This window comes from Hermetia illucens, chromosome 1, assembly GCF_905115235.1.
Source record: "Hermetia illucens chromosome 1, iHerIll2.2.curated.20191125, whole genome shotgun sequence".
Taxonomy (NCBI): domain Eukaryota; kingdom Metazoa; phylum Arthropoda; class Insecta; order Diptera; family Stratiomyidae; genus Hermetia; species Hermetia illucens.
In genome coordinates this window covers 198,235,618-198,262,466 of record NC_051849.1, presented here as the reverse complement: position 1 = coordinate 198,262,466, position 26,849 = coordinate 198,235,618, and the positions used below count along the sequence as shown (strand labels likewise).

The 26,849-nt window shown below is 42.3% G+C and overlaps 1 protein-coding gene across 3 annotated transcripts in view; it reads right to left on the bottom strand.

Moving 5' to 3' along the window:
• The window catches only part of LOC119661708 (serine protease inhibitor 28Dc-like), a 47,813-nt gene that overhangs the window by 12,681 nt on the left and 8,283 nt on the right, over nucleotides 1-26,849 (bottom strand). The gene's annotated exons all lie outside the window — the stretch shown is intronic.

Genomic DNA, 26,849 nt, shown 5'->3' with positions numbered 1-26,849 from the left:
AACGGCATTTTTCCACCGCTAATTCTCCACTCCCCTGGTGCGTTCAGAAAATGACTGAGTGGAGAGTTCGCCATCTACCCGTCCGCATCCGCAACATTCGAAATAAATTTCGAATGCCGCAGATCCTGCCGCGCCACAGGGTCAAAGCTCTTGCCGTACAAGACAATCATCTTGCCGGTCCTCATGTATTGCTTGGAAACTTGGGTTCTTAGCAGGAAGAATTGCGAACTCTTGGCGGCGTTCGAGAGACGAATCCTCCGAAGAATCTTTGGCCTCCTACATAAGGATGGACGATTCCGTAGCCTATATAACGATGGAATTTATGAGCGATACTACGACTGTCTGGTCGTGGATAAAATCCGGCTCAATAGGTTACGGTTGGCGGATCACTTAATCCGTATGGATGGAGATGATCCAGCCCGGAAAGTCTATAAGGACAATATCTATTTGAGTAAAAGAAGACGAAGCAGACCCTGCCTGAGATGGAGCGATGGCGTAGGTCAGGACGCCAGAAAGCTTTTAGGGATATCGAATTGGTGGACCTCGGCGCAAAACCGGGATGTCTGGAGTTGTTGCGCCCTTGATGATGATGATAAAAAAAACAGACAGACGGCCAGCCAGACAGACAGTAAACTGATTTTTTTTTGTTTTACACAAAACCTTAAAAATGAGCCCTTAAACGTGGCATGCCGTGAAGTAAGACTGGAATTGTACTGTTGCAGGAAAAGTCTGTCAGTTGGAGTCTGGAAAATATACATAAACAGGTAATGATTCGTCTCAGCTGAACGACCAGTTGACTCCTTGCATAAGGAAATCTGAAATCCGGTTTTGAGGTCCACCTCTGTTAAATTGCCCTAGATACAGTTAATTTTCTCTTTTCCAAATTTTATTTTTCATTATATCTTTTAGTTTGTGATGAAAGTTGAAGCTCAGACTTGCAGAATTGACTTAATGTCTATGGATTTTCCCAGGTTACCTGTGATTTTTCAAACAACCTAAATGCGAATTAATAACCGCCAAAAATGTTGCATTTCATGACAACAATAATTTAGTCACATTTCAATATTTACGTGTTGTGAAAGAGTAAAAAACCGTCTGAAAAAGTGGAACTTCCCATCGATAAAAGATATATGGGATTACCACAAAAATGAACGACAAACATTTAGTATCAACAACTTATTTAAATATGTCGATATGTACTGCGGATTTTTGCGGTTTGTTGCTCTGCGTAACTCAATACAATACGTAGAAATTGTCTGTTGTCTGAAGATGTTAAGCACTCATTTACATCTGAAGATACTTAACGTGATTAGTTAGAGGAGGCAGAGCTAATTGGACGGTTTTTTTCGTTGCGAAACTTCCTTGTGATAATATTCAAATTAAAGATTTTTTTGGTGTTAATGAAGTCATAGAATCTTTCAAGGCAGTGTATGTACAAGAATAGATATAGCAATGAAATACTAAATCCATCAAGGCAAAACTGTGTTATCAGTTTTTATTTATTTGCTATTTGGAATACAAAAATTTAGTAATTATTTCGTTAATTTCATGTTATTTTTGGAATAGTAATTAAAGGCTAGACTAGAGATTCGTTTTCCGTGGTATTATGGTATATATAGCAAGATAAGGATTACCGACCCACAAACAACCTTAATTTAGCTCACACCCATACGTGGTTTAAAGTTTCCCCGATTTCCAATAATGTTTATGCTTTATTCCGCTTTTCAACTCCCTCCGAGACCTACACTCTCAATAAAATTCAAATGTTCATTGATCAGTTTAGGATGCAATTATCATTAAAATAATGTGTACTTCAGTGTGTTAGCATGCAATCAGGTGCATTTCTATTTAGGGGATCAATGTCCGTAATGAAGAAGCATTTTAGTTTTTCATGTTGTAAATCTATGTATGCGGACGACAATAGTAGTAAGCGACAAAGAGAAACGGATATGGTTGTTTTGTGCGTAGAAGTCCGGCTTGTGACTAGACGGGATGTGGGCGGTTGGTATAAGAAAAAAAAGAGAAGCAAGATTTTCTTTTTGTCGCAGGTGAATGTGAAACCTGATCGCTTGCGCAGAAAGTTTCTTCGGGATCGACTTGAAATTTGATTCAGTCTCTGAGTTCTTAATGATTTAGGTAACAAATCGCCTCCTTGGGAGGTAAAATGATGGTTGCCCCGAGAGGGATCTGGCATCTGGCTTAGGGCAACCAATTGGAATGAGCTGCTGCAATACAGCAAGGATGAGAAGTCGGGATGTTTGATTTCCGAATGGAACTTTGTTGCCTTCAAAGGACTGAATTTTCAATTCTTTTCGCGCTATACGTTGATAATAATAACATTTTCAAAATAAATCAATCGTCCTATAAATCATCATTAACCTTTAAATTTGAAGATCTCTTTTCTCTCTTCTTCTTAACTCCCTGTAGAACTCATCACTAAAAGGGACATATTCAATCATAAAGGCCGCAGATGCCAAGGCAGGGAGAGGACCTTATAAAGCCACACCTTATCTATTACTGAGACACAGGAGTTATCAGATGAGGATATGATCTGTCGTAGATCGTTCCTTCTTGATCAGCATAAGCTCACGAGTTCCTCAGCTTTACTCGCCCAGTCAAGCCGGTCTTATTTTCTTAATTTTACAAATTTTAGCTACATGTCGTTTGGGTGCGATATTCCTCTTTTTGTTTCAGCTTTTGTTGTAGAACCAACGCACTTGATGACGCCCGTGAGGGGCTGAGGCTTCCAAAGGGACCTCCACATTCTCGAGCCTGACTAACGCAGAGGCCTGGAAGCGCGTGTGGACGAGACTCTTTTGCGGAGCTATACTTAGGTACTGATAGATTTACAGGGTCAACTTCTCCGAGTTTTCTTTGGCTTCTAGGGTAGCAATGTGTTCGTGGCTGATCTGGCCATCTCCAACTACAACGGTTCAATAAAACTTCTGTAAATAGGTGTTTCTGTTGAACAAAGGCGGCTATAATTGCTCTAATTAAGACAAGAAAATCTTTCCTTTAAGCTAACAGTATCAGCAAACGGCGATGAAAGTGAATGAAACAGAGAGAGATAAGGAATGCTCACCCATCAATAAACAAAAAATTATCTAAATATTCTCCTAGACTTGCCTCTGACTTTAAGAAGTAACAGATAGAAGGAATATATGTATATACAACCAATGATCTCAAAGATTCTAACTGAATTAAACCAACCTTAGGCTGAAGCATCCAATGAAACGGTCTAATTTATTAAAATAGATTGAAAGAAGGTATGGTGAAGTAGGTTTTAGGTTCATAATCGACGATAATTGCCACGATAGTTCAAGCGCGGGGTCAGAATAGGTAAATGACCCATTTATCATTCAAACAGGATTAAAATAAGGAGACAGGTTGACTCCTGGTCTCAATCGACACCAGTGGCAGTGACAAACGCCTTTTCCCCAGTGAAAAAGAAACTTTCGTAGGCTTTGAGACCGCTGGGAAGAAAATCGCGCTTAGGATAAATGAAAATAAATGAAGGCTATAAGGACGCACCTAGACAGAACATTACTATTGGTGAATACAATTTTAAAAATATTGACAATATTACATACCTAGGAAGTAGCTAGCTTTTGGCATCAAGTAAGCCTGCTTTGAAGAGTGAACGTGCAATTTGCCATGCAGCCGAATCGAGAAACTTGATCGCAGCATTTTAACTCTCCACTAAGAAAAAGGGCATGAAAACCAAAGCAAAATTCCTATTGGCACACTGTTCTTTAAAATATTATCTGAAGGATATTCCCGTGCTCGGCGCGGTCATTTCCAGTGAGCGTGAAGAAGAGGTGAGACTTGATATAATATGTTTAGCACTCTTTTACATTTGTAGAAGTTTGCGAGGGTCACAGATAAGAAATAGACTTTTTAAGGGATAATATGTTATAATGGACAAATGGAGTAAAGCCGCTGTTGGTCGAGATTTGATTGACAGTTGGTGTCTTAGGCATGGACTGTCAGTAAATCCAAATAAAACCACAATGGTATTATTTACATAAATGAGGAGACTGAACTCAACTCTCCGAAGAAGTGAAGTTTCTGGGAGTTATCCTAGACAAAAAGCTTCTTTGGATCAAAAATGTAGAGATAAAGATGGAACGAGCTCTAACAGCTTGTGGGCTGTGTAGGCGGACCTCTGCCTCGACATGGGGACTTAGGCCTCAGGTAGTAATGTGGATAAATGCTGCTATCATTAGGCCGATGTTCGCTTATGTATCCGTGGTGTGGCGAGTTAAGGTGAAACAGAAGAGTTTTCGCTGCAAACCAGCCACACTGCAAAGAACTGTGTGTCTGGGTATCACCGGTGCTATGAACATGACATACGGTACAGCTGTGAATGCCTTACTCAATTTCCAGCCCTTGGATTTGTTTATTCAGAGGACTGCAATGAGCACAGCTCATAGATTAATGCGATTAGATCTATGGAAAAGCAATGGACGTGGGGGGCACAAAGCATTAGAAGAGTCTGAACTGAATCCAGTTTTCGCAAAAACCTTCCGATTCTCAGATCCCCATACATCTGTTTGGTAGAAAATATGATGTTATCTTCAAACGGAGAGAAAACTGGGACGAACCAGAAGAATGCGTGTCAGGATATACTGACGTCTTCTACACCGATGGCTCAAAGACAGAAAATGGTTCTGGAGCAGGAGTCTACCTCTCGAATAAAAACGAGAAGTGGGCTTTTCCTTTGGGATAATACACAACGGTCTTTCAGGCTGAAGTGTATGCGATCCTGAGGGCGGCAACCTGGATGATTGACGAGCGGTTGAAGGGCAGGCGCATCGCAATCTGTAGTGATAGTCAAGCTGCATTGAGGGCGCTGAGTTGTACTTTGATTACTTCAAAAATCGTTCAGGAATGTAGAAACCGATTGAATTTTGTTTCTAGATTCAATACGATGGATGTACTCTGAGTACCTGGTCATTTTGGTGTAGAGGGAAATGAAATCTCGGATGTTTTAGCAAAAGAAGCTTCAACTTTCCCCATGTCCGGACCGGAACCAGCAATTGGGGGGTCGATAGTATTGGCTGATGCTGCTACCAAAAATTGGGAACAAGCTTCCCATAATAACAGGTGGCGAAGCCTTAATGCTGCTAGACACCCCAAACTCTTTCTGTCAGAGCCAAACAAACATACTACAAAGTTTATCCTGTCGAAAAGCAGGAAGACTTGCAGAAGTATTGTGGGCATTCTCACTGGCCATAATTCACTAGCTGGGCATATGTTCAGAATAGGAATTATCCAAGATGATACGTATCCATCCTGTAATGAGGAAGCGGAATCCACAGAATATTTTCTATGTGAGTGTCCCGCTTACGGGCGCATCAAGCATCAGATTTTTGGTGCTTATGTGCTCCAACTGCAGTGGGTAAAATCACATCTACAAACGGAAATCCTAAGATACATAAACGAATCCTTGATATTGCGTTAGACGGGGGAATCCAGTATAATGGACCACTAAGGTCTGAGTGCTCAGAGACTTTGCCTCTTCCCCACCTCAAACTTGACGGTTATTTATCGCTGAATCTGAACTTACTGCAGATTTGCTACTTCCACTCATACGGAAATCTTGGGCATCCGAAACCTTTTCCAGAGAGGGGGAGAGATTTGCTGCAAAAATAATTGCTAAAAAAAACCTGGAACGCATCAAAGAATATCTCGACAGCGAGCAGGATGGTTTTGGCTCCGGATTCTCCTGCATTGACCACATCAAACCCTGCGATTTTCGCTGCACTTGCTCTTCATCCATTTCGAGCAAGCTGTCGATAGCGTGAATAGGGAGTATATCTGGAATGCTCTACGCAGGAGAGCGTTCCAGAGAAACTAAGACTCATTATCAGAGCAACCTATGATGGCACAAAATGTCACTTGTTGCCCCGAGGTCAAATCCCGGAGGATTTGGAGGACCAAAAAGCAGTCTGGCAGAGCTGCATCCTATCACCGATATTATTTCTTCTCGTTATCGATAACGTTCTCGACGTTGCCTTCACTATGACATCTTTCCTCAAAAATCTCGACTCGCTTTTGGCATTTGTTTACTCTATCACCATGGATCATGGACATTGGGCAAATGGATCTGGATTTGGAAAGAAAGGCAAGTAGAGTTGCACTGAAGATAGACACCAAGAAAACCTAGGTTCGCAGTCTGACCGGTTATCGCAATCTCCCTATCTGCAAAAATGGGCAGAGCATCGAAGGCGTCGACCAATTTGTATATCTAGGAAGCATGGTTTCTGCGACGGCTGTACCGAACTAGATGTTACCCGACTCATTAATGCGGCTAGATCTGGCTTCGCTAGAGAGATATAATCTCTCTTCTCTAAATTGAACGACAGGTGTTTGGTACTCTTCACTACCACTCACTATTTTAACTGTTACTCTATATGTCTGCTAAATAATACTCAGATTTCGCCGTGGAGATAGATACTAACACGAGGGAACTATTTTCAGTGTAAACAATCTTAGAACAAACTAGTTGGGGGTCTTACAAAATCTGTTATTATTGATTTCGTAGTTACGTACAAATGAAATTGTTGTGCTCTCAAAATCTGCCGTATCTGAAGTGACCATCTTTTGGTTATAACAGATATGGGTTACGGAGACCTGGGTTTTTAGCAAGAAAAAATGCGAGAGAAGAATCCTCCGAAGAATTTTTGGCTGCCTACACGAGGATGGACGATTCCGTAGTCTACATAGCGATGAAATTTATGAGCGATACCATGACCGTCAAGTTGTGGATAAAATCCGGCTCAATAGGTTGCGGTAGGCGGGGCACTTAATCCGCATTGGGTGAGGATGATCCAGCCCGAAAAGTCTATAAGGGCTATATCTATGTTAGAAAAAGAAGACGAGGCAGACCCTGCCTCAAATGGAACTATGGTGTAGGCGAGGACGCTAGACAGCTGTTAGGGATATCGAATTGGTGGACCTCGGCGCAAAACCGGGTTGTCTGGAGTTCCTTATTAAGGCAAGCCTAGACCGGATACCGTTTGTTGCGCCGTTGATGATGATGATGAAACATATGTTATAGTAAAGTTTTGCTAGATCTAAATGGGATGCCAGGATTGGTTGAACTATATGCATTGCTGCTGGTTAGTTGTCAGTTTTAGTGTTGCAATTGTAGGATCTGGGATCAAATTACAGGCTATTTATTTATTTTTTTATTACTCTCCATTAATTGGAAGAAATAATTGACAAATAAAAAAAGTCTAAGTTTTGATCTAACCTGAAGCTTTTTCGGTACTGAAAACACTTTATATATTTATTACCATAATAACTTCAAGATTAAGCAAGCCAAGGTTCGCATTTCTCCTTCAGATTTTCCAAAGACACCTTTATTGAACTTGTTTGAGGTTAGTAATACGATAGGGGTAGTATGAAATGTGTAAATACAAATATTTATTCATCTACCGATGTGAGAATAACCTGAACTCGTAATTCAATGGGTGAATTCTTATTGCCTTAAGGTGTTTGTATTTGCTTTGTATTGTGGGTCTCAAGTACTGTGACCACACCGGGCTAATATTTTCTTATATTTCATTAATTCGATATTTACTTTCATGTCTTCAAGTGATGATTTATTACAACTGTGGAGTATCTTCAATAACAATGATGGTGCTTAAGCGGTCAGAAATGGGTAGATAAAATAACTTCTCATTGAAATTATGTTATGAAGTGCCAGCAAACTATGTAGCAGGTCAGTTGGTACCACCATAAAATATACAGAACGTCCTCTCTTAACTATACACTGATATGTATCAACAGACTGTGCTGTATTATAATGTTATTTGCGCTCTGAAAACAATGTCAAATGTCACTAGCTGATGGGTTCGTTCATCAGGACAGAGGCAAACTCATCAGACGTTGCGAAAGCGATATTCAGACCAATCACGCCTCCTTCGCAATTTTTCCACGATTGCTTCAACTCCATATCGATCGCGGATATCTTTATTTCGAATGTGTCAAGGCAAGTCGCGCTACTAGTCCAAAGTAACATCTTCGTCTCCATTATCGCAAGACGCAGTCCATTGTCTTTTATAATCGGCCAACACTCTGAATAGAGAGCAAAAGGGAGGACGACATTGCGGCAAGTTTTAGATTTCAGACGTTCGTTCATACGTCGAGTGCAATGAACACCAAGAGCATACCAAATGAGTTCATGTGGTACACAGTCAAACGCTTTCTCTAGCTCCAGAAATGCAATATAAAGAACCATGCCAAGTAATCGGATCGGACTCTTATTTGAACATTCTACTCGACCACCTTTTTTGTTCCATATTGGAACTGTGGTACTTTCTCGCCAGTCAGATGGTGTTCTACTTTTATCAATAACCCGGTTGAAGATTCACTGAAGCACAGTGTTGGGTCCCAGCTCTTGGCTTTCCAGAGCTCAAATGCAATGTCGTCAGGTCCTCTTGCTCTCCTCAATTTCGTTCGTTTTATTGCTTCTTTGTCCTCAGTTTTGCTAACAGTTATGTGTTTATGTTTTTACGTGAGGAGCTACCTGTCTCGTGGACATAATCTCACTATCATCTTAAGACATGGATTGATTTTGTAACCACAATCAGCGCCCCGCTGTAACAAGCAACAAGGGTAAAAATCTATGCCGAGTGCATGGCTCAGCATTCATACTGGTGGATGCAAGACTTCCCTAGCTCTCTACCGAACTATGGAGTACGACACCCGTGTAGAAACGCAACACCACGTTTGAGACCTGAAGGTCTCTGCTCGCTTGCACGTAACGATAACTCCCATGAAGCTCTCACTCATCGCAACAGCCGAGCTGAACGCATATGAAACAGAAATTCTCCCCTATTTCCATGATACCAGTATACCCCTAGTAAGGTTTCATGACTTATTGCCACTTCAGATGAGTCCCCGTACAGACTAGGGTCTGATGACCCTAATAGGCCTTTGGCGTATTCGCCTACTACATCACGACAAGCAAATCAAAGTTATACAGCGTCTCCCGGTGCTACCACTATGAAGGTTCTTGTACGTCACGTGATTTTGGTTGCTGCCCCGTGTATCCCACCGCCACCTCTGAGTACCAGTGGAATTGCTTCAAATGTCGTTAATGGTTGTAATATTCTCGCCATCTATCCGTCGCGGCTCGGTTGATAAACCGCTTGGTGATTGCATAGGCGACTTTGTGGATCGTGTCTCTAATTTATTTTCACGATTCCTCCACATTCGTGATGGTTGGTAATCGCGTAAGTGAAATCACTTCTTCTCTCTTCCCACGAAATCGCCACTATTTAATACTCGGCAAGCCATTGTGTTCCTCACGTTGTTTAATTGGTGGCTCAGTTCATAAGACAGCAATCAACGGCCGATGTTGAGGTGTGATGGTATCATAGGGAACGGCTTTGCAGTCAGTAAGGTGGTAAAATGTCGGCATTTGTATGTTTGCATTTTACTGTCCCCACTATAAAACCGTTTGATGAATCATGTGTTCACAATTACAAGGTCATGGATGTCCGTAAAGTCTACTATATACTCGCCACGTTCAACTTTTTAAAGGAATCACAAGTAAATGATCTTGCCAGTCCTCATGTATTCCTCGGAGATTTGGGTTCTTAGCAAGAAGAATTGCGAACGCTTGGCGGCGTTCGGGAGAAGAATCTTCCGAAGAATTTTTGGCCCCCCACATGAGAATGGACGATTCCGTAGCCTACATAACGACGAAATCTATGAGCGATACCATGACCGTAAGCTTGTGGATAAAATCCGGCTCAATAGGTTACGGTGGGCGGGTCACTTAATCCGTATGGATGAGGATGATCCAGCCCGGAAAATCTATAAGGGCAATATCTATGGTAGAAAATGAAGACGAGACAGACTCTGCCTGAGATGGAGCGATGGCGTAGGTCAGAACGCCAGACAGTTTTTACAGATATAGAATTGGTGGACTTCGGCGCAAAACCGGGATGTCTGGAGTTCCTTATTAAGGCAGGCCTAGAGCGGATACCGGTTGTTGAGCCGTTGATGATGATGATGATGAAATTTCTTATGAAAGTCATGATCCTTACTGGTGCGGAAATAACTCGTGAATACTGATGAAATGAATGCTCGTGATTTCTCGTATAGTTCTTAAGTGAACTAATTCGATAGGGATGATCAGATTTTTTCCAAGAGCCTGCCTCACTTCGCTACATAAAAAAGTTCAAGATTCTTTAGGTTTCTTTATATGCTAATTCTTTCCTTCTTAACCAGGCTTCGACAACCACTCGCGTGAAGGTCAACTAATCAAACAATTCATCAATAGTTAGGTTTTCTGCTGGGGAAGGTGTAGCATTTTAACATTTAATCACACTTTGTTCTGTAAAAACCTCTCTTCATGCAAGTACTTGATTTAACCACACCTTCCTATTAGTTTGCAGTTTCACCACTTTCGCTGAACAGCTTGCCAGTTTCCCCATTTGGACCCTTCTGGAGTAAAATTGCTTGTTCGACGCTATTAGGCCCCTGCGTAGCATTAATCAGTTTCAAAACTGAGTTATTTTTCAAAACTTCGCCATGCCCAACTCCTCATGACCTAATAATGAATTCGATTTTCGCTGGTCCTAGCTCAGGGTGAATAGTGTTTCCTTTATAGTTCCAAAATATCTATATAATTTTGTGAAAATTTCCTAGTTTGTCTCGGGGCCCCGTTTTCTCCCTCCCGTAAGGCCTAGTTGGCATCTCCCTAAAGTCGTAGTATTCTGTGAAGGGCTGTTCCTACAAAAGTTACATTTTTGCTACTGCAGATAATTACGCTAGAAAATCTAACCAGATATCAGGTTGCAATACTACAATTTGGTAAAATGGTCATTGTCATTGGAGTTAAATGGCACAACTCAAATTCCCAATTCGTCGGTATTTCCAATCTTCATTAATGAGTTTTTGTGACCCCGAAAATGTAAATAGCTACACCGTACTACACATCCTATACGTATTATACAAATGAATACCCGGATTTGAAAATGTTCATACTTTGATAACTAAAATAGCATCCATATTTCCCCTAGAGACTTCAGAAAAAAATACGAATCTAAATATCTTTTTTTGCAGTAACATACTCGTATCACTTCTACACTTATGAAAGCAAATACGAGTACGTACAGCACTTGGATCCAATGTTCTCTTGCCAACTGAAATTATGCAACTCAACCTTATTAACAAGAACATGTGGCGTTTGTTGATTATCTGCTTGCTTACATACAAATCAGAGAAGCGGGTAGTAAATACGATTAGTATTGAAATATGGGAAGCGTTTGATAGGGTGACAATGCTCTTCTACGATGTTATGCTCATTTGTTCCTATATTTTAAAATAGTTACTGAAATAGCTGAAGTTAATATTTTTAAATCATAAATACTACATGTCAAGGAATTTTCCCGAAGTTTGAGTTTGACTATTATACTTGACACGAAAAAGATAGTAATCAAGGTAAGTGACCCAATGAGTTAATAATCGCACCAAACATAGAATAACTACAATACGTCTATGTATAAAACTTTGTTATCTATACCCATCAGATTGGGAGAGCAGTGAAAATCTCAGGTAAAATCTACTATTAACCTTTAGAGAAATAAGACAAATTCGATCCCCAATGGAAGGTTATAGCTTTATTTTACCAGAACGAAGAACACGAGCCTTAGATTTTGCGATTAAAATATGCTAAGAATAAACTCAATAATGGTTCAATAATGTTGTGTTTAATAATTTTGCCCGGTACCTACAAACCCACAGTTCTGCTAACCCCGAAATAATCAGCGATGACCGCAACTTTCGCTGCTTGAGGACAGTAAATTCGATACAGTTGGTGAAGATGTACTATGATAATCAACTAATCCGATAGAATTGAGACTAGATTACAAGGATCTTCTAGGCCACAATAGCGAACCCAACCATCAAAACAAAAATCTGCAAGGATACGACTTTTCGTTACCACCGTTATTACTAGCAAGAAAAGGCCAGTAATGCAAGCCCTTGGAGAAGTGTGTCGTCAAAGAAAGACGACAAAAAAAAAATTGGTTGAAGGGATGCTGTTTTTCCATTATCATAATCTTTGACAATATCAGATTTTGTATTCTTGATGCCATAAATAAAAAATTCAAAACCTGCTCTAAACGCAGGTTTTTGTTAACATTCTTGGTGTCTTTTTTCTTGTCTGAGCCATGTATTTGGCTTTATTTTCATTGAGTTTCAATCCACCTTTTCACCGCTGATTTAGACGAAACTGTTCCAGGGAATGACCACTCTATCTTTTATCGTTAAAAGGCTTGATCTGCTCAGTAACTCCCCGAATCATTCAATCTGAGATCTGACATAACTTTTGGAAACTATAGGTAGAAAATTTTATATAAATAGATATTTTTTGAATTGGTGGTAAAATGTCGGCGTCTTATGAGACTATAGTTAATTTGCGTTTTACTGTTCTCACTATAAAATGTAGTAAGGTGATGTACGTTTGGTGAACCATATATTCATAAGTACAAGGTTAAGGGTGTCCGCAAAATCGATTATACGCTCGCCAGCCTCATTGCGCGCTCCGAACCCCTTTCTCCCATGGCACTTATTATTGCCTAACTTTTCACCCACATGACCATTAAGGTCGCCGGCAAAATGATGATATACTCATCAGTAACCACATTACAAGTTATTGGGGTCATGGAAACCCTTGGCAATGGCAATGTCAACACCGTATTGAGCGTGTGGGCTACCAAAATAGAGAAGTTTATAGCCATTTTTACCGCGTTTCCGTTCTATGTCGCAGCTTTTGACACCAGATATCAGTGCGCCTTTTCCGAAGGGCTCTTTCCAGTTTCTCGGTCTTTCCAGTAAGGGTACCAACATTTAGCGTGCAGACACGTATTTGTTTTGCGCGGACTAACTTATTTACGTCTTGACGTCGTTCATGCGTTAAGAATCCTTGTCCATTTCTCGACAGGACTGAGGTCGACGCGGCTTCGACCGCAGTGCTTTGGTGGTGAACACTGTGGCATCTAATACTACAAGTGTTTCAGATTTGGAGAAGGAGGTGTTCAAACGAAGCACAACTCTGCCAAGAACACCAATTGCAAAGGTAAAGAATGATGGGCTACAAGGAGATAGTTGACCAAAAAAGGCGATTTCGACACCCATCCGATTTGATCAAGAGGTACTCCAGCAGCAGCAAATAGATCCAATCAGGAGAAGCTCCGAAATTTTACGATCTCTTCCCATAACCAAAACCGGCAAAAGAGAAAGCTCATGGGAACTCAGCAATTGACAAGGTGAAGGAGTCAGTAAAAGGAGTAATTTGGCCAATACCCACCGAGAACAGAGCCCTGACCCAGAAGAATTATCTTTTATGCAGCTTGGGACTAAAATAGTTGAGCTGTCCGAATTCATCAAGGACGAGCACAACGTACACCAAGCCATTAAGAACATGGTGAGAGCCATCAGGGTGCTTTACAATAGGTCACAGGAAGGAATAAGAAAGCCTAAGGAAAAGCCGGACATTCCAGCCTAGTCACAGGCGACCCAAGTGACACCAAAGCACAAAGTCATCGACCTTCGCTTAAGTAAAAGAGGGGGAATTAACAGGCACCAAAAACGAAAAAGGGGGTCTTGAGCAGTCCAACAAACGGAACTAAAAGTTCAGAAGGGCCCAAAGTGCCCAAAGTAGGAATGCCGGCTAGCGAAGCGAAACTGAAAGAAAATAAGAACGATGGTTGGACTAAGGTCGAGAATAAGAAAAGAAACAAGAATCGAAAGGTGCAAATTCGCCTGGAAGCAATTGTAATCTCCAGCAGAGGACATCTAGCGTATGCCAAGATACTGATACTGATCTGATCCCGACTTAAAAGACCTAGGCGGAAATGTCAGCAAAATCCGGAGGACCCAGAAAGGGGATCTCATGTTTGAGCTGAAAAAATCCAGCGTGGTGAAAACTGATGGCTTTCGTAACCAAGTTATAAACTCACTTGGGGAGAATGTCGCGGTTCGTTCCCAAAAACATGAGATCTATATCCAGTGCAAGGATCTCGATGAGGTTACATCTAGAGAATAGATCTGCACTGCCTTGAAGGAACAATTCAAGTTGGAGGAATTCAGCAAAGAATCTATCGTGAGCCTAAAAAAAGCAGCTTACGGCGGTACTCAAACGGCCACAATACGACTGCCAGTGGAGTCAGCGCAGAAGTTGTTGGCCGTGGGGAAGGTTCGGATTGGATGGGTTGTTTGCCGACTAAGGGAACAGATCTCTTTAAAGAGGTGCTTCAAATGCCTAATGTTTGGACACTTCGCGAAGATATGTTGTGGGGAGAAAAGACATATTGCCAAGGCGTGCAATAAAGATCCCAAATGCATTTTGTGCGAATGAAAGGGGGGGGGGGCGGATGACCAGCATATTGCCGGAAGTGGTAAATGCCCGGAATTTAGGAAGGCAATCATTGCACTTACGAATCCGCGATGGAGATTGCTATCATTAGTGAACCGTCCAGAAATCTTGACGGTGGTGTATGGGTCACAGATTCGACTGATGGATCGACTATATGGGCATGCGGTCGTCAAGCCATGGAATATAGCATGGGCCAGGCTGCTAGTGGCTTTGTGTGGGCCAAAATAAGCGGTATATTCGTATGCAGCTGTTACGCCCCATCGAGTTTCACACTGCCAGAGTTTGAAGACCTGTTAGACCCAAAGGTGATAGCCGATGATAATATAATAATGCGTGGGCTATCGAGTGGGGCAGCAAAGAGACTATCGCAAGGGGGTGGTGCTTATTAGAAGCATTCGCCCAGTTGGATGTAGTTTTAGCCAACGAAGGCGATGTAAACACTTATTGGAAAGGGGGAACTAGTTCAATTGTAAATTTGACTTTTGTCAGCCCTGCGCTAACACGTGATATGTCTTGGCAAGTTAGCGAGGACTTCACGTACGGACGGAACGGAACGGAAAGGCAGGAGACTCGCATCCCAGATGTCGAAATCCAGAAGAACACCAGGATGGTCTGCAAAAGCGATGGATGAGCAAACATTCATGGAAGTGTGGCTAGAACTGCCTTGCAAACCAGGCATCTCTCCTCCTATCTAGGGTCGAAAATCACAACCGATAACAGCTACGATGATGAAATCAGCGCACGGTTGTTGTCAGGCAACAGAGCCTATTTCAGCTTAAAAAAATTGTTCCGCTCGAAACGTCTCACCATAGGGTCACTATACAAGACAATGATCTTGCCAGTGCTCATGTATTCCTCGGTTCTTAGCAAGAAAAATTGCGAACTCTTGGTCGCGTTCGCCCTCTATAAGAGAATGGACGATTCCGTAGCCTACATAACGACGAAATCTATGAACGATACCATGACCGTCAGGTTGTGGATAAAATCCGGCTCAGCAGGTTACGGTGGGTGGATCACTTAATCCATATGGATGAGGATGATTTAGCCCGGAAAGTCTATAAGGGCAATATCTATGGTAGAAAAAGAAGACGTGGTGGAGCGATGGCGTAGGTCAGGACGCCACATAGCTTTTAAGGATATCGAATTGGTGGACCTCGGCGCAAAACCGGGATGTCTGGAGTTCCTTATTAAAGCAGGCCTAGACCGGATATCGGTTGTTGCGCCGTTGATGATCAAATGTAGTTATTGAGCATATTCTTTTAGAACAGGCTTTCCACTTTTGTAAAGAAGCGGCTATTTGACTTGTTGGATGAAATGTCACCAATCAATCAATTTATAATTTAAAGCTAAACAAAGCAAACTAACGAGATGAATTTATTGATTTTGTACTGAAAGTCATACGCCTGGTATAATAAGCTATCATTTCACAATTACACACATGAAAATAGGTATGTAAGTATGGTTGAAAATATTAAACTTTTTCTATTTCAGATAAAATGCCGGGTTGAATATCAACTATATGTATCTTTATCTACATATATAATGGAAATAAGTGATTAACATGGGTAATCTTCATTATTTCATCATTAATTGGCTACTAGACTGGTAATTCTATCTTTGTAAGCAGTACTGGTTTAGATTTTTTTAGTGTTCGAGTGGCGGTTATTTTAGCAGGTAAACTAAGGCCGGTGGGGAAAAGCTTGAACTGTAGACATTAAGATTTGCTCTGTCATTTAGCTAATGATTGGTACAAGCTACATGGTGATCATTTGATATTCAACAAAGTAGTTGAATCAAGCCAGCAACTTCGAGAAAGAAAAGAACAATAAATCCCAATAACTGATATGTCTACAGACCAACAATTACTTGTTCATTACAGCGAAATCAACTTTGTTTTGATGGTATGGATTGGAGTATCTATAAATACCCGCATGGGAGCATCTGCATATTTGTATCCAATCTACCTGAGTGGAATGCAGACGACGTGAAACTTGTTTTTAGTCGCCGTTTAATAATCTGGTATGGAATCCGATACGATCAATTCACTTTTCGACACCTGCCAATTTCAATTGAACTTAGGGGGATGTTGCTGGTAAACTGGAAGGTGTACATATTGTTCAGTTCGGTGGTTTTGAATGTTCGAGATAGTGATGCTTCTGAGATCTGAGGCTTTTCCTACAAAATCTGAGGCTTCCTATAAAATCTAAATAGGATACTCATCCTCTAAGCTTCCAATACTTTTTTATCTCTCTGTACTGTATATTTTGAATAGATAACTATTCTATGTAGATAGAAAAACAACTCTCTGGAAATGAATTCCGTAGAATTTTATAATTCCTATAGTTCACCTTGCTTTGGTGATTAACGCATGCTCCTATGGATTGACGTGACATTAGAACGGAGAACTCCCTGCAAAAAACTGTCCGCAATTATCTACGATAAAGGTCTGGCTTTAATGATATCAGCATTTACTAAGAGCAACACATCACATAATAAAGAATAAAATTGGACCATTTACTAAACTATGTGGCACAATAATAACAGCATGTTTACTCTGGGACTACTTCATTATTCTCAATGCTCTAATAACTAACCTTTATTTCCATAATTTTGCCATCCAGTTTTCAGATAGATACAATGAGAGCACATTGATTATGAAAGTTGATAAAAAGCCTAATTGCTTAATCGGACTCAAACGAACGGTAGTGTGAAGTGGATGATCAACGAACTTCCAGATGTTATTTAGATTTTTCTATTTTATTTTTAACTGCTGTTCTACTGGTATTCCTCTCAATCTATTCGATGATTCTGCAAATTTTGGAATCATGCAAAAAAGATTCATTAGCATCCTGGTCTAGTCTCAGGGTATTCTGGGTAAATTCAGTGAAGGCGGATTTGGTGCAGAGTCTCGAAATTAGATAAATTTTGCATGACATCATCAAAAGTTTATGGGACACCTCAAAAAGTGCTAATAGCTGTGCAATACATAGAATTTGGGAAGTTTGGAAAGATAAACACTTAATGGATAATAATTGATAACTATCAGAATTTCCGAAAAAATTTTGTGAAATCTCGGGATCTTTACGAGAAGTTTTTTCGTATTCAAAACAGGATGTATACGTTTGCTGGTTCAATATCAATACAAGAATAGTTTACTTTGACTTTTCAACCTCCATTTACTTAAGCTGATTTTTTGAACGGATATTAAGGAATTAAAACTTTATTGGGGTCAAGCATGGATTGCAGGATAGATTGATGAGGAATATAGTTCTCTAAAAACCAAGCTATCGCTCTTCCCAATTTTTATGCGAACCGTGTCCCTTGAATAGTTTGCAGTCAGGGAGGAGGAGGGATGGATAGCTTCAGTCTGAATGGCTGTACGCCACCGCAGCGTCTTAGGTGGTAGCTGAGGAAAGTTCAGCAACTTTGTAGTCTTGCAGATTACTTACTGGGAAAGCTATCACCACACCTGGCAGTTAGGTCTAAAATGTAAATCTAAAAATGAGGAGAAGAAGGAACTTATGGTCTGGGCTCCCGTAATGTATAGCACGGCGTTCAAACCGCTAATCGCTAGTCTAGACGCCACGATGACCAAGGATATAGCTTGGTATGCTGTAGCTGTTTCGCCACAATCTATGGCGGCTACTTCAGCAGGTTCGCGTAGGCAGCAGATGAAGGGGACTTGGGAAATGAACCTGTTTGTTATTCGCTCCTACTACGAAATAACGGCGGAGGCAGGTACAACATCCTACCGCACCTTGTTACACCAGAGATTCGTCAAACGTTTCCCGCAAAAAGCGCACGTGACTGCGCAGTAAGTTGCTGACCAATACCACTTTACTACTCGCAGCGACAGCAGGTCATCGTGGAAACTGGTGGAGTTGATGGGGCAGAGGCGGTGGCACCAATAATACCACGCCGCACTGCGGGCAAGAATTTTAGTTCTTGCCGAAGCACTCTTCAACACCGTCCGGCCGAAGTCAGGGCGAATTCCAAAGAGCGTGTATCGAATTTTCGGAAATGGATCCTTTGTATAGACCTGGTATTTTCAGGCTCTATACATCTTCAGCAACTCCAAGAATTCTATTATATTTCGACTCAATAATGAGATTGCATTTCGGCTGTGTGCTGATATGTCATCATCATCAACGGCGCAACAACCGGTATCCGGTCTAGGCCTGCCTTAATAAGGAACTCCAGACATCCCGGTTTTGCGCCGAGGTCCACCAATTCGATATCCCTAAAAGCTGTCTGGCGTCCTGGCCCACGCCATCGCTCCATCTTAGGCAGGGTCTGCCTCGTCTTCTTTTTCTACCATAGATATTGCCCTTATAGACTTTCCGGGCTGGATCATCCTCATCCATACGGATTAAGTGACCCGCCCACCGTAACCTATTGAGCCGGATTTTATCCACAACCGAACGGTCATGGTATCGCTCATAGATTTCGTCATTGTGTAGGCTACGGAATCGTCTATCCTCATGTAGGGGGCCAAAAATTCTTCGGAGGATTCTTCTCTCGAACGCGGCCAAGAGTTCGCAATTTTTCTTGCTAAGAACCCAAGTTTCCGAGGAATACATGAGGACTGGCAAGATCATAGTCTTGTACAGTAAGAGCTTTGATCCTATGGTGAGACGTTTCGAGCGGAACAGTCTTTGTAAGCTGAAATAGGCTCTGTTGGCTGACAACAACCGTGCGCGGATTTCATCATCGTAGTTGTTATCGGTTGTGATTTTCGACCCTAGATAGGAGAAATTGTCAACGGTCTCAAAGTTGTATTCTCCTATCCTTATTCTTCTTCGTGTTTGCGCTTGACCAGTGCGGTTTGATGTTGTTGGTTGATTCGTCTTCGGTGCTGACGTTGCCACCATATATTTGGTCTTGCCTTCATTGATTTCAGCCCAAGATCTCGCGCCGCCTGCTCGATCTGGATGAAGGCAGTTTGTACATCTCGGGTGGTTCTTCCCATGATGTCGATATCGTCAGCATAGGCCAGTAGTTGGGTGGACTTGAAGAGGATCGTACCTCTTGCATTTACCTCGGCATCACGGATCACTTTCTCGAGGGCCAGGTTAAAGAGGACGCATGATAGCGCATCCCGTGGTCGTAGACCGTTGTTGATGTCGAATGGTCTTGAGAGTGATCCTGCTGCTTTTATCTGGCCTCCCACATTGGTCAGGGTCAGCCTAGTCAGTCTTATTAATTTCGTCGGGATACCGAATTCTCTCATGGCCGTGTACAGTTTTATCCTGGCTATGCTATCATAGGCGGCTTTAAAGTCGATGAACAGATGGTGCAACTGTTGTCCATATTCCAACAGTTTTTCCATCGCTTGCCTCAGAGAGAAAATCTGATCTGTTGCTGATTTGCCTCGAGTGAAGCCTCTTTGGTATGGGCCAATGATGTTCTGGGCGTATGGGGCTATCCGGCCTAGTAAGATAGTGGAGAATATCTCATAGATGGTACTCAGCAACGTGATACCTCTATAATTGCTGCACTGTGTGATATCTCCCTTTTTATGTATGAGACAGATAATGCCTCGTTGCCAATCGTCAGGCATTGATTCGCTGTCCCATACCTTGAGCACAAGTTGATGAACCACTTGGTGTAACTGGTCGCCTCCATATTTAACCAATTCGGCTGTAATTCCATCGGCTCCTGGCGACTTATGATTTTTTAGCCGATGAATTGTAGGGACTGTTTCTCCTAAACTTGGTGGTGGCAGTATTTGTCCGTCGTCTTCAGTTGGCGGGACCTCCACCTCGCCGATGTTCTGGTTGTTCAGTAGTTCATCAAAGTACTCAACCCATCGCTCTAATATGCCCATTCTGTCGGAAATCAGATTTCCCTCTTTGTCTCGGCAGGATGAGCATCGAGGTGTATAAGGCTTCATCCTGCTGCTTGTTGGTAAAACTTCCGCGCCTGGTGCGGTTGCTCCCTGTACTTTTCTAGTTCATAGACTTGTTGGTTCTCCCAGGCTTCCCTTTTCCGTCTGTGAAGTCGCTTCTCCGCTCGACGGAGTTCGTGATAAGTCTCTGCGCGTGCCCGCGTTCTTTGAGAATGCAACATTACTCGGTATGCAGCATTCTTCCGTTCCGTTGCTAGCTTACATTCATCGTCAAACCAGCCGTTCCAACTCCTTTTGCGGCTGGGGTCAAGTATGCTTGTGGCCGTATCCATGATAACGTTCTTCAGGTGATTGTGAAGATCATTTGTTGATGCTTCATCTCCAGGTCCTCTGTTGACTGCAGTTATTGCGGCATCCATTTCCCTCTTATAGGTGTCGCGGAGGGTTGTGTTGTGGATGGCTTCAGTGTTCACTCTCACCTGATTGTCAGAGGGGATTCTAGGTGGTATTGTTATTCGAGCTCGGAGCACCATGCCAACGAGATAGTGATCCGAGTCTATATTGGCCCCCCTATATGTTCTGACATTCATCAAGGCTGAGAGGTGGCGGCGTTCGATCAACACGTGGTCAATTTGGTTGAAAGTGGTCCCGTCTGGAGAGGCCCACGTATGTTTGTGGACCGCTTTCCGCGCAAACCAGGTACTTCCAACAACCATTTCGTGTGACCCTGCTAATTGAATAGTCCGCAGTCCGTTATCATTTGTTTTTTCGTGTAAGCTATGGGAGCCAACGTATCGCCTGAATACGGGCTCCTTCCCTACTTGGTTGTTAAAATCCCCAAGTATGATTTTGATGTCATATCTGGGACAGGCTTCGAGGGTTCGTTCTACTGCCTCGTAGAAGGTATTCCTCTCCGACTCTGCAGTCTCCTCTGTAGGGGCGTGAACGTTTATGAGGCTTATATTTCTAAACTTGCATAGCCGTTCGCTTATGTTTTCAAAGCCGATAACAGCAGGTTTCATTTTTTGGCTGACTAAGAAACCTACTCCCAGCACATGGTTTACTGGATGACCGCTATAATATATGGTGTAGTGGCTCTTCTCCAGGAAACCGGTCCCTGTCCATCGCATCTCTTGCAACGCTGTTATATCAGCCCTATATTGGGACAGGGTATCGGCTAGCTGCTGGTCAGCTTCATCTCTGTACAGGGAGCGCACGTTCCATGAGAAAATGCGCAAATCTTTATTCCGTGTTCGTTGCCGGGTCCGTCGTTTTAAAATCCGTCCTGTCCGAGGCTCCTGTTGTGGCTTCGTAACGAGTTGTTTTCCGTGTAGGGTTGTCAGCCCTACCCAACCCCCAACCTGGAGGACCAGTTGGTACAATTTGTCCCGTTTTTAGGCGCGGGAGACTCGCTTTCATCCTTTCCGTCTGCAGCTTTTCGTTAAGAAAGAACTCCCAGCGGTCACCACGTGGAGGTGGATATAGGGTTTGGTAGTAGAGCCGTTGGTGTTGGTTCAGCAGGAATTTCCCAGGTTTTATGCTCCATCGTGGGTACCAATCCACGTTTCGCCCTGGGACCTATACTACCCTTTGAGACATGTCGCTCCTGCAATTACAATCATTTGTGTATTGAGGTGCAGTGCAGAAGTAAGATTGCACGGTCAAAAGATTCGCTTTCACATTATTGGTTGGGATACAGAGGAGATCCACCATCGAAAGCTCCTCTTGAATGCCGGCGTGACTTACTAAGGCAGGACATTTCTAGGCTGACTCAAATCAACATTGACAATGCCAGCAGACAGCAGACGGGTGAAAAATAAAGTGCATTCCCAAAGAGACACCCGTGGTTGAAATCCTTGACACACTAGAGCAGAAACTTTCAGTCGTATGCAGTCGATTACGATGGTATGGCGATAGTCACTCTAGATGTGTTCAGAATGCGACGTATATAGAGAACCAGTGGAGTTTTATCAGATGACTAAACGAATTCTAACAGAGCGTCCAGTTAGTACAGTTTTCGGTGACATATGCGAAAGAATGTTGGGATCATGTCACTATGTCGGGCATAAAATTTGCGGATGTTTCCTAAGAGCAGGTTCGATGTGTCATAAACAGCTCGAAGAACTGCAGGGGTTGTGGTCTGGATCGGGTGCAGAATTTTTGGTATAAAAAAAATTGCCAGTATACACAGTCGGTTGGCACATAGCATAAATCAGATCATTAATCGGCTCGGCTTCTCACTGGATTACCTACTTTGTTCCTAAAAAGGACATGATACAGGACCCCGCACAGACACCACAGATTACTTGCCTACCAACCCTCTACAAATTCATTATGTCCAATATTAGTGGAAGGGTCAATGCAACATTTTGTCGGGTCAAGGGGTTGTAAACAGTAACTCATTGTCGACACAGTCAAAGATTTTTTTTCAGTTACTATATCGATTGAAAACGTCTCGAACTCCTGACTACTCGATGTCTTTCATCTGCACAGCGGTTATAATAACCAAGGAAGATGGAGTGTCCAGCTCATGTTCACCGATATGCACTTCCGACTAGGTCTTCAATTGGTAGACTGCGCGACTGAGGACATGACGGAATGGCTTTAAACCACAGTTCCTAAATTGCCAAGGTGGAAGGGAGCAGCACTATTGGCATGTTTCGAGGGTAATTTATCAGGGGCAAATGGTGACAGTTTGTTTTCCCAAAGCCGCAGCTATGGAGACGAAGGAGCTTCTCGACCTCTTTATCGCTTGGAATAAGTTACTCAAACACGTTTGGGGGGAATTTTCAGAAGGATGGCAAATGCAAAGCAAATTTCTCATGATCAGGGTAGAGGCAATTAAACACCATAAATGCGCACCATAATAATTTGGAATTTCTCCTGTGAAAAAGCAAAGTCTTGCATCATTTTTCAATTTGGGAGAAGAACTTGGGCGACACTCGTGTCATCGGGCTACTTCGGCTGATTAAGTCCTGGAAAAGGGAGGCGTTATAACTCCCCTTCGGCTGCGACGCCGACATTTGTGACTAATATCAAGCAAGAGGTATTAGAGACAACCGTAGGGAATATTCTTGCTTTCTACTCTTGAATGGGTTCACGGTGTTAGATTCACCCTCTATGTTGGATCACAGAATATTAAGATTCGACATTGAGGTCAACTCTGAAGTAGAAAGAATAATAGGGAATCCTTGGAGAACATTGGCTATCTGGACGTGCGCAGTGATATCATAAACGAACGCATTGGTAGGGCAACCAAGTCATCTGGGGATGTACCTTGGTGGAACAGGAGACGAAACAAATCGGGGTTCTGCTAAGGTGAAAAATGCACTGACGACTTATAGTGGCGTGATCAGGAAATTGTTTGGAGGGAGTGAATAATCCATGGAAGCGTCCAAACTATACAAGACATGCCAAGGTAAGGGCAACATCACCTGTCTTTCTGAAAAAAGAAGATGTGACATTTACTGAGAATGAAGAGCACAAGGCACGTTAGCCTCTCAAAACTCATTTTCCGTTACCCTATTTCAGGGCGGAATGCAGCAACATTCTGCCCGACACCCCAATAATGGACCGAGGGAGAAAGACGGTAAATTGGAAAATAACAGGAGAGGTATGGGAGGGGGGCTTTCATTGTGGTCTCCAAATCAATCTGTGGCCAAAGAAGACCGTTTGGCTAAGCCGCCATGGCTAAGGGTTCTAACGTAAAAACATCAGAACTAAATGTCGCAAGAAACTTAGGACGTCATAGCAGCAATATTTAAGTAGGAAGTAGTGAAAATTTGCAGTGGGATATGGGAAAGCAAAGCTTCGAATTCGGAAGGAGAACAATATTAGGGGTTCAATCTTCCAGTGGAGATAACGCTGGATATGCTTGCAGCACCGCAGAAGTTGCAGAAGCTTTTTTTAGCTAGCTGGCAAATTTTCAGGTGAATCATGCTTTCCCTGTCGTATATATTTTTCAAGTACTATGGGGAAAATATTGAACTGGGTAATGAGTGCCTTGGGTGAACATCTTTTGTAGGTTCAAAAACAGCACTGAAGAAGGACACATATGGGAGGGTTATCTTGCTGATCGAACGGCAGATATTTGAGTAACCCGTCTGAGAATATCGATAAATATTGGGCCGCCATCAAAAATGCTCTTATTTCGGGTGTCATAAAATTTGGCTGACTGCGGAATAGTGGATGCGGATCGATGAACGGAAGTGGTTGAAGGCTCTATTGACCGTTGCAAGTGATGCCAGCCATGACGCGCTTGAATTCCAATACCGAGCGACATCCCGGGAAGTTCAAGAGAGAATTTAGGGATGTGGAAGATGCCGCAGATCGCATGATTTCAGAACTGTATACCCCATCACGAAAGGACTTGCAAGTGATCGCAGATCTTTCGATAGTCCTGTGAAGGACGTTAACGGTTGACTTCTCATCCACGATGATGGACAACTGAACAGGTGGAAAGAGCACTTGATCACGGCTCTTAACCGTATTACATCCAGTGAAGTTAGTCCTCTTGTAGATGAAACGGCTAGTCACCGTAACATGCGGGTACGGACTGTTCCTCCAAGCAGAAGAGAAATCATTCAATGAACTCAAACGATTAAAGCAGCTGGGCTTGATGGTCTCCCCGCAGAGTCATATATCGTTGCACCCGCAGTTACTGTAGATCCGCTTCTACTCATAAGAAAATTTTGGAAATCCGAGACTCTTTCCCAGAGAGTGAAACAAGGGGATGATCGTTAAAATTCCAAATGAAGGCACACGTTCTGAGTGTGACAATTGGAGGGGTTTCGGTGTGCATCCTGTCGTCGCAAAGATAATTGCTAGAAGAATCTTAGAATGCATAAAAAACATCTCGAAAGCTCGATAGACAGAGAGCAAGTTGGTTTATGCTCCGGATTTTCTTGCATTGACCACACCCTACGGATCATTTTAGAAAAGTGCGCGGGATTTAGACCTTCTCTGCGCCTTCTCTTCATCAATTTCGAGAAGGCTTTCGATAGCATGAACTGGAGTGGAGTGCTTTACGTAGGGGTTGGGAGGCATTTGGAGAAATAAATAGCTATTATCAGAGCGTCATATGATGGCGCAAAATGTCACGTGCTGCATCCAGGTAAAATTTTGGAGGAGTTTCAGGTTCAAAACGGAGTCCGCCTGGGTTACATTCTTGTCGTCGATATTATTTCTTCTTGTTATTAATGACGTTCTTCATGCTGCCTTGTCCGGAGGAGGTCGAGAAATTCAATTGATGACGTTTTTCCTCAAACACTTGATGACATCTGTCTCTCTCACCGGGTCATGGACTTTAGCCAATGGCTCTGGATTTGGATAGAGAGGCAAGTAGATTTGGACTAAAGATAAACACCAACAAAACCAAGGTTCTCGCTCTGATGGGTCATTGCATTCTCCCTATCTGCATTAAGGGACAGAGCATTGAAAGCGTCGACTAATTTGTATATTTGGGAAGCATAGTTTCAGCTTACAGTGGCACCGAACTAGATGTTGCCCGACGCATTAACAGCGCTGCCCTGCCTCCAACCTGAAAATGCAATTATCTCAACACTAAGGTCAAGTTGAGACCGTTCTGTGCTAGTGTTCTTTCTGGGTTCTGCGTTGTATCGTCGAAGTACGCTGACTTGACACTATCGAATAACTTGGTCGGTGCACAGGCTTGGCACTCATATGCGATATGATCGTAAGACGGAAGTGGCAGTGGATGGATGTGACCTACACATTAAGAAAGGACGACGATTGCATTGCGGGCTATGTCATGTAGTGGACTCCATTCTTCCAAGATAGCCAACGAATGGGTCGCCCTAAAGGCACTCGGCGGACAACAGTAGAGTACGAGTGCGCGCATCTTGAGTAGTCGTGGGGGGAGCTGGAGGGCATTTCACGCGTATTTGACGCACTATATCTCACCAAGGGGTGAGGAGTAACCACACATAATGATTAGAAAAGTAGATGGCTTATGTTCACAGAACTATTATTTGTATTTGGCCGATTATTAGAATATTGCAACAGCTTGTCTGCCATTGCTCCATTTGAGTGTTTTCTGAATGAGAAAATTTCCATATTTTGAAAAGTGACTTCATTTTATGACCAGGTTTTTAATGGAGGACAACGATAGATAAAAAGATTTTTTTTGCTAATTCTTATTAAGGAAGATATGAAATTAACTAGTTATTTTAGAAACGCATTTCTATCTGGATATTACGCTCCCAAGGATAACATCTCACTTTATTCATTTCATGGACTACGTTCACACTAAATCCAAGGAAGACTGAAAACCGGATTTATTTAGAAGTAACCCATAATTTTCAATTCAATTTACACCGAATCCAACCAGAAGTTTGAGTATAAATGAAATAGAAAGAAAAAAGATAATTATCGTTTGGCTGTAAATGATCTGAGGCTGCTTTAATATCTTTTTTCCGCAAACTGGTAATAACTTCAGGTTTTTATCTGACTTGGCTAATATAGTCAATGGGAAATTCCTTGAAAAGATCGTCGCATATGAATTACTTTTAAACGATTATATTCGCATCTTTTAGAATTCCATCCTGTTTGAATGAATTTATTTTCATTGAAAATTGACAC